The 7,230-nt window shown below is 43.8% G+C and overlaps 1 pseudogene; it reads left to right on the forward strand.

Annotated features, from left to right (window-relative positions):
* Positions 1–3,317: 3,317 nt before the first annotated feature.
* On the forward strand, positions 3,318–5,146 carry LOC138297329 (ubiquitin carboxyl-terminal hydrolase 14-like; annotated as a pseudogene).
* Positions 5,147–7,230: the final 2,084 nt, after the last annotated feature.

Genomic DNA, 7,230 nt, shown 5'->3' on the forward strand with positions numbered 1-7,230 from the left:
GCAGCACCAATATCGTATACCATCCGAGGAATGGCATTACCATGGTGCAATGATGAAGTTGACTTTGATTGCTCCTGGTGTTTAAGTTTGTGTATGTGTACTGCATTCCTCAGTACACATGGACCTAGCAGGTTGCCATTTCTGTTTCTGGTTGTGCTGGAAGGTGTTCCTTCCTACACAACTATGATCTCACCCTCAATGCAGCCATCCTTGCACTATTGTGCAATGGATACAGCATGGTGGCAGGGCAGCTAATTTAATCACTCGCACAGGGGTTGACCCTCATTTTGTACATGACAGGGCCTGATGCCACAAAATTATGGCCATAGCTGGTCAACATATTTTCAACTTTGATCAGGGCCTCTAGCTAGTTTGGTGGAGAGATTGCAGCTAGTTGTACAAGTGCACAAATGGGCCCTTATTACTTGTCTGGCAGTCCTGCGACAACCAGACTACCACTGACAATCTGACCACTGCCAACAACGCAGGTGAAACGGCATATTTGGACCATGGGGAAAGCCCCACAGGCCTATGGCCTGGCACTGCCAGGTTGCCGTCAGCTAACGAACTGGCAATGCCACCTGTCTTAGAACACCAGCGCAGCTTTGCAATCAGCGCTACCCTCCAGATTATGATTCTGCTTTTCCACCAGCCTTTGCATGACGGTCCAACCGCCATGCAAAAGTTGGTAGTAATGGGGTGTGCCATTTACAGGCCCTCAGCGCTTTCCACCACCTGAATTGCGGTGAAAAGTGCAGTGTGTGCTGTCACACCCAATGTACCCCAAGATTGCTCATGGCTCTATTTGATCCAGCAACAATGTTGTGGTAACTTTTCCACAGAGTTGACATGAGGTGACACGATTTCCACCCGCCACCCCAACATGAAACTCGTAATGCCTACTGTACTGTGGAGGGTAGACTACATTGGCAGTCTTTTCAACTCTGGACTTGCCTGTGCGCCATCCCCCCCTTCAATGTGATAATGTGCACCATAATGTTCACAGACATACACCATATGTTGTATTTGTGTGATTGTTTCCCCATTCCTATGTGGCTCACATGGTTGTGTCAGAGTTGTTGTGGGTTCACCCTGTATATGTTGTGTTCTACAGATTGCAATCTTTATTGCAAGTTTTTCTCTAGTAGCACAGTTCTGAACAGCATCAATATGTGTAGCTCAACACTGCGTTAGGTTAGATACGCAGGGAAGTGCCATGATTACTGTGATATGGGACAACCCTGCAATTCCCCTCTCAGCTGCACAGATTAGTTCTCCCTGCACCTATACAGACTTTGATGCAACATGATGAAGAAGTGGCTGCTGTGAGGGGATGTATTGTGTATGTGCGGGGTTGTGTCCCTTCCTGCACATGTACAAGTAACATTACTTGTTCGCTATAATGCCATTTCAATGTGTGCTGTAAGATGCAGCACACGTGCTTTCTCAATGGGACATGGTGGTAGCGAAGTATTTCTACAAAAGACACCACCATGACCTGACCCCAGGAATGGTATTAACTTTCTTCCTAGTCTCTGATGTCTAAGGTGTGTAGGTAGAGTAGGTTTAACTATATGCAAGGGGTGTTGTGATGAAACAGCCACAGTCACAATAATTAGACGTGCCTTCCATCCAATGTGCTGCATGTGCACATGTTGGTGTATAGCCCTGGTGATTGACATATGTCCAGGTTGTGTATGTGTTGTAGTGCATAGCACAACCAAGGTGTGTGTGTACATGTGTTGCTTAAGTGTGAATAGTGCATTTTGATTCATGGGCAAGGTGTCCACTGCAATCCTTCAGCATGCATTGAGTGTGTCCTACGTGCCCCCCTGCTCTGGTATTTGTAAAATTAGCAGTTATTTCCCCCATGCAACTTACCCTGCATTTGTGGTGGTTGTTGGAAGTCTGTGCTGTCCTGTCCTTGTATTCCTGTGACCAGCTCTTCTGAGGATGACCACTGCAACCATCTCTGCCATCTCATCCAGATCCTGTGGTGCTGCACTTCCACCTCCATTCTGCAGGGCTGCCTTTTTGTTCCTGGCCATTTTCTCCTTAGTTCTACGCTCGCAGTCATGCCAGTGCTTCTTGCAGTCAGTGGCAGTTCTCTTCACCTCTGCCGCACTGTTGATTTTGTCTATTATTTGCTGCCATCTAGCCTCTCTCTTACCGATTGGCAATTTGGAGGTGACGAAGAGCTGGTGTTGGTGGTCCATCACCACTCTGACAAGGATTTCATGCTCCTTCTCGCTGGACCGACACTTTCTCTTTTTCTTTTCCTTCTCCTGGGACTTCTGTGTGTCCTCCTGGCTGGTGTCCAGGGGTATGGGGTCACAACGGGGTCTCTCCTGGCCTGCTGCTTCCATCTTCCCTTTAAATTGCACTCTTTCCTGCTTGTGCATTTAAAGTTGATGCAAATGCAGTGTTAAAATGGGCCAAATCCGTTTGTGACATGTTTATGTGCCGCAAAACGGGCTTGAGTCACTTTTGCAGCATTAACATACTTTTGCCTCACGACAGGGTGCAAGGGTTAGCGTCATGGTTTTTTACGCTAACCATTTCTTAGCATCATCGTGCATCACAGTATAAATATGGCGCACGGATGGCGTTGAGGAATGGCGCAAGCCGGCGCTAAACTTTTTGATGCAAAACTGTACAAAGTACAAATATGGACCTTAGTCATGTACTTGTGGCAGAGAAATGAAACACCAGGCGTCAGCATACTTATGGTCTTAATTAGGGTTTGGGGATACGTGGTAGGCTACAATGTACTTGCAACAGGTGAACAGGACATCCACCATGCTTGTGACCGAGTATCCCATCCGCTCCACTCCAATAAGGCGCATGGTTCTGTTGCCTAAAGTAGCAGATGTGAACTGATCCAGTTGACAAGTATGTGAAAGCAATGCATTTTCCAAAAAAAAGTTCTTACAGATAAAAACATTCAAAAGGGCAGTAGACTGATTGTTGTTCAATCTGACCTAATTCGAAAAATGCACTTAAGAAGTTAAAATTGATAGTCTTTCGCCAACGTTGTTGTGCTGAGCTGAAGGAGTCTATTCAGGCAACAGGTATAATACACAATGGGAAAGAAACAACACTGTAATGATGTTGGATCCCTTCCCTATGATATCAGAGTGGAAGAACTGATGCTTAATAATGACATTGCGAAAAAGTAAACTAGTCTTCAGACAGAAGTCATAAATGATTTCCACGTGTGACTAAATCTTTGCAATCCAATCTGCGCTACTAGAAATCCTTTAGCTGAGCATAAAACAGACGAGAGGAAATAACCGGCACCCCTGACAAGCAGCGCCATGCCTCAGTACACAGTTAATGTAAAATGGAGAAAGGGCAATGTGGAGCTGAATACAGAAGAAACCCCAATGGTTTTCAAATCGCAACGTTTTGCGCTCACTGGGGTTCAGCTGGCCAGACAGAAAGGTATGGTTAAAAGAGGAACTCTAAAGGACGATGAATGGGGCAACATCAAGTTAAAGCATGGAATGACTTTACTAATGATGGGTTCAGCGGATGTACTCCCTGAAGAGCCAGTCGTAAGACCTGTCTTCGTAGAAAACATGACAGAAGAGCAGCTTGCGTCTGCTATGGAACTACCGCGTGGTTTGACACGTTTGGGCCATACTTGCTACATGAATGCTACAGTTCAGTGCATCCGGTCAGTGCCAGAGCTTAATGAAGCCTTTAAACGATATTCAGGTGCCTTGAGAGCTTTGGGGGAGTTGGCATCAGCTCAGTGTATTACTACAGCACTACGTGATTTGTCTGCCTCCAAGGATAAAACCTCAACTAGTATACCACCAATCGTTCTCCTGCAGTTCTTGCACGTGGCTTTTCCACAGTTTGCAGAGAGGGGAGAACAAGGACACTACCTCCAACAGGATGCCAACGAGTGTTGGGTGCGAGTGATGAGAGTATTACAGCAAAAACTGGAAGCGAAGAAGGTGACACTGAAATGGAGACTGACAAGGACGCTGCAGGGCCACCTGCTTCGTCAGGAGCAGCTGCCTTCAAAAAGGTGAGCTTCATTGATCAGTTTTTCAGTGTTGAGTTTGAAACCACTATGAAATGTACAGAAGCTGAGGAGGAAGAACTAGCAAAGGGTACAGAGAACCAGCTTCAACTCTGTTTTATAAATCAAGAAGTTAAATACTTTTTCACAGTGCTGAAATTGTGGCTTCAAGAAGAAATAACAAAACATTCTCCTTCGTTGCAAAGAAAGGCTTTGCACGTTAAATCTAACAAAATACGCCTCCTACCTGCCTACCTTACCATTCAAATTGTTCGCTTCTTCTACAAAGATAAAGAGTCTGCGAATGCCAAAGTCCTTAAGGATGTTAAATTCCCTCTTATGTTGGATGTCTATGAATTATGTACACACGAACTTTAATAAAAAATGATACCCTTTCGATCAAAATTCAAGGATCTTGAGGACAAGAATGTAACTGGGCAGAAAAAGAATGCAAAGAAAGGCACACTGAAAGAAAAAAATGTGAACCATTTTCTTTTCCAGATGATATTAGCTCAAATAACTGTGATTACCATGATCTGCAAGCAGTGCTACCACATCAGGGAAGATCAGTGCTTAATTTGTGCTTGTTGTTGCCGGTGATAAGCACTGGCCCTTATTTTTAAGGGCTGGAACTTATTTTTCTGCCTCAAGCATTTTCTGCGAGCAAGAGACACATAAGGGAAAGATGGAGGAAAAGAAAAACGAAAAAGCGTCACAAAGACAGTAAGCAAAAAGCTGCAAGAGTGAGCTGAAGGGGCAGGGAGGGCCTTTAAATGGACTGAAGAGGCCCAAGATGGTTTCAGGATTACGCTGCCTCAGTATTCCGTGTTCACACATTTAAATGCAGCCACCGCATGTTTAACAGGAGGACTTTGGGCACCGGCACATTTTTACTTACAAATTAAACACTGGGGAAGATCAAGTTCCTCTGGCCATTATTTATCATGGGTTAAAAGAAATGAAGATGAATGGATTAAGTTTGACGATGACAAGATCAGCATTGTTTCTCCAGAAGATATTTTGCGATTATCAGGTGGTGGAGACTGGCATAAAGCTTACGTTCTTTTATATGTCCCTTGACGGATTGAAGTAGCAGAAGGAACGGAACAATAATGCTCAATTTTATCCCTTTTTTATTTTAGGTGGGACATAAATGTTTTTCATTTAACAGTTCCTCACCCTCTTAAAGAACATTTTTAAAGATCTGTAATTTGTTAAACAATCTCTGCCTACTGTCTTCCCAACACTGTGGAGGAATGGGAAGAAAGTTGAGACCAGATTGGAAATACATTTCTCTGTGGTCAACAGTTTAATCATAAATTGAATTGATGGTAATGGTTATTGACGGGCATTTAATAAGGATATTCAGATTTTTTCTTTCCTGCATTGCCTTAGGTAAAACAATTTTCATATTGGAAAACACAGATCTGATACAACAGTACTTGATAAGCCAGTCTGAATTCTAAAACTGTAACGCCAAACTATCCTTTTATTTTATTTTAGAAACCAAATATTTATTGCACACCTACAAACATTTAATTTGTTGCTACTGCATGGTTTACACCACAGTACTTTGCCTCCTTTTCCCTTATCTGTCAGCTGTGTCAGGAAAGGTGGTGGGGAGAGTGTTGCATCATTGTTACTCTGTGCTGCTGCCCATATTCTCTGGAAACACAAGGCCACAATCAAGTATTTGTCCAGTGTTACCTTCCTAATCAGTCTGTTCTCTTGCTGGCACTTCAACCTCAAAATAAATTGTGATCAACAGCATAAAACAGACGAAAAAATAAAATAATTCCCTAGTTTAGGTAATTTGGGAAAATGACGACATTTTATTAAACCTTGGTGCTAGACTTTTTTCCGGAGTATTTTGGCTCATTCTGAAGTATTTAGGGCCGTATTTATAGGCCCGTAGTGACACAGGAGCGTCACTTCCAGTGACGCTCCTGTGGCGCTGAGCAGAGCGCCGTATTTACAAGGTGGCGTTAAGCCACTTTTTGTGGCTTAACGCAACCTTGTAAATACGGCCCCTTCCCACACTGCACTGTGCGTGAAAGGGGAGTGCAATGGGTGTTGGTTGTGGGCGTGCCACAGCAACACCCATTGCATTTTGACACTGCCTCAAATTTATGAAATCTCGTAAACCTTAGGCAGCACCAAAAGCTAACGCCACCCCCAGGGTTGGCGTTAGCAGTGCGCAACGAGGAATACTTTTGTTCCTCTTCGTTTTTTGCTTTTTCTATGCGTACTGCATTCTGCCGCATGCATAGAAAAAGCAAATGCCAGAAATGATTGTTCATGTGCTGGAAGGTGTCCCTTCTTGCACATAAACAATCATTTGAAAATGACGCTTTGGCACTTCTGCAGCACACACAGAAGTGCCTGAGTGCCATTAATGATTGTTTATGTGCAGGAAGGGACACCTTCCCGCACATAAAAAATCACACCCCTCAACACAGACATCCTTGCACGATGGTGCAAGGATGCCTGCGTTGGCAGCTAAATTTAACGCCAGCGCAGGGGGAAACACAGGGGTGCGTTGTATTCCCTTAAATATTGCGCATCCCTGTGTTTCTAAAGTGAAGCAGCGCGTCGCTGGCAATTTTGGCGCAGCACTGCGCTGCACCACTTTTCTTTAAATCGGGTTGTCATTATTTTTGTCAACAGAGGCACAACATGTGATTTGTGAGCTAGAATGTTGAAATACTGACGTAATTCACACAAATTTTACTTTCTAATGATCTGTGATGGAATGTTGTTTGAAAGTGGTAAATATAATGACCTATATGGTACTTGCCTGCTATATAGAGGCAGCCCCAAAGCCAATTTACTGAAAGGATGCGCAGCTTTTCCGCAAACATGAGATTATCACTTGGCCGGCTTTGCGCCCCATTAAGGAATATACATTGGCAAAGCCCATACGTTTGGTGTTGACTGACAGCCGTTTGACTTAGCCAATGCTTGTTATGTGTTGTCATGTTTTCTTCAACATTATTGTTGGAGAAGTTGCAGGAACCTCATCAATATTTAAAAAAACTCAAGCCAAATATAAGTTGTTTTGGTCTCAATAAGCACACAATGTTGTCGTTTTACATGGCATAGAAGGGAACTACAGTGTGGGTATATCTGCTCTTTGTGAAAGAACAGAATGCCGTCACTCACGTTGAAGTTGAATATTGGCTAGAGTGGTCTGACCC

This window comes from Pleurodeles waltl, chromosome 5, assembly GCF_031143425.1.
Source record: "Pleurodeles waltl isolate 20211129_DDA chromosome 5, aPleWal1.hap1.20221129, whole genome shotgun sequence".
Classification (NCBI taxonomy): domain Eukaryota; kingdom Metazoa; phylum Chordata; class Amphibia; order Caudata; family Salamandridae; genus Pleurodeles; species Pleurodeles waltl.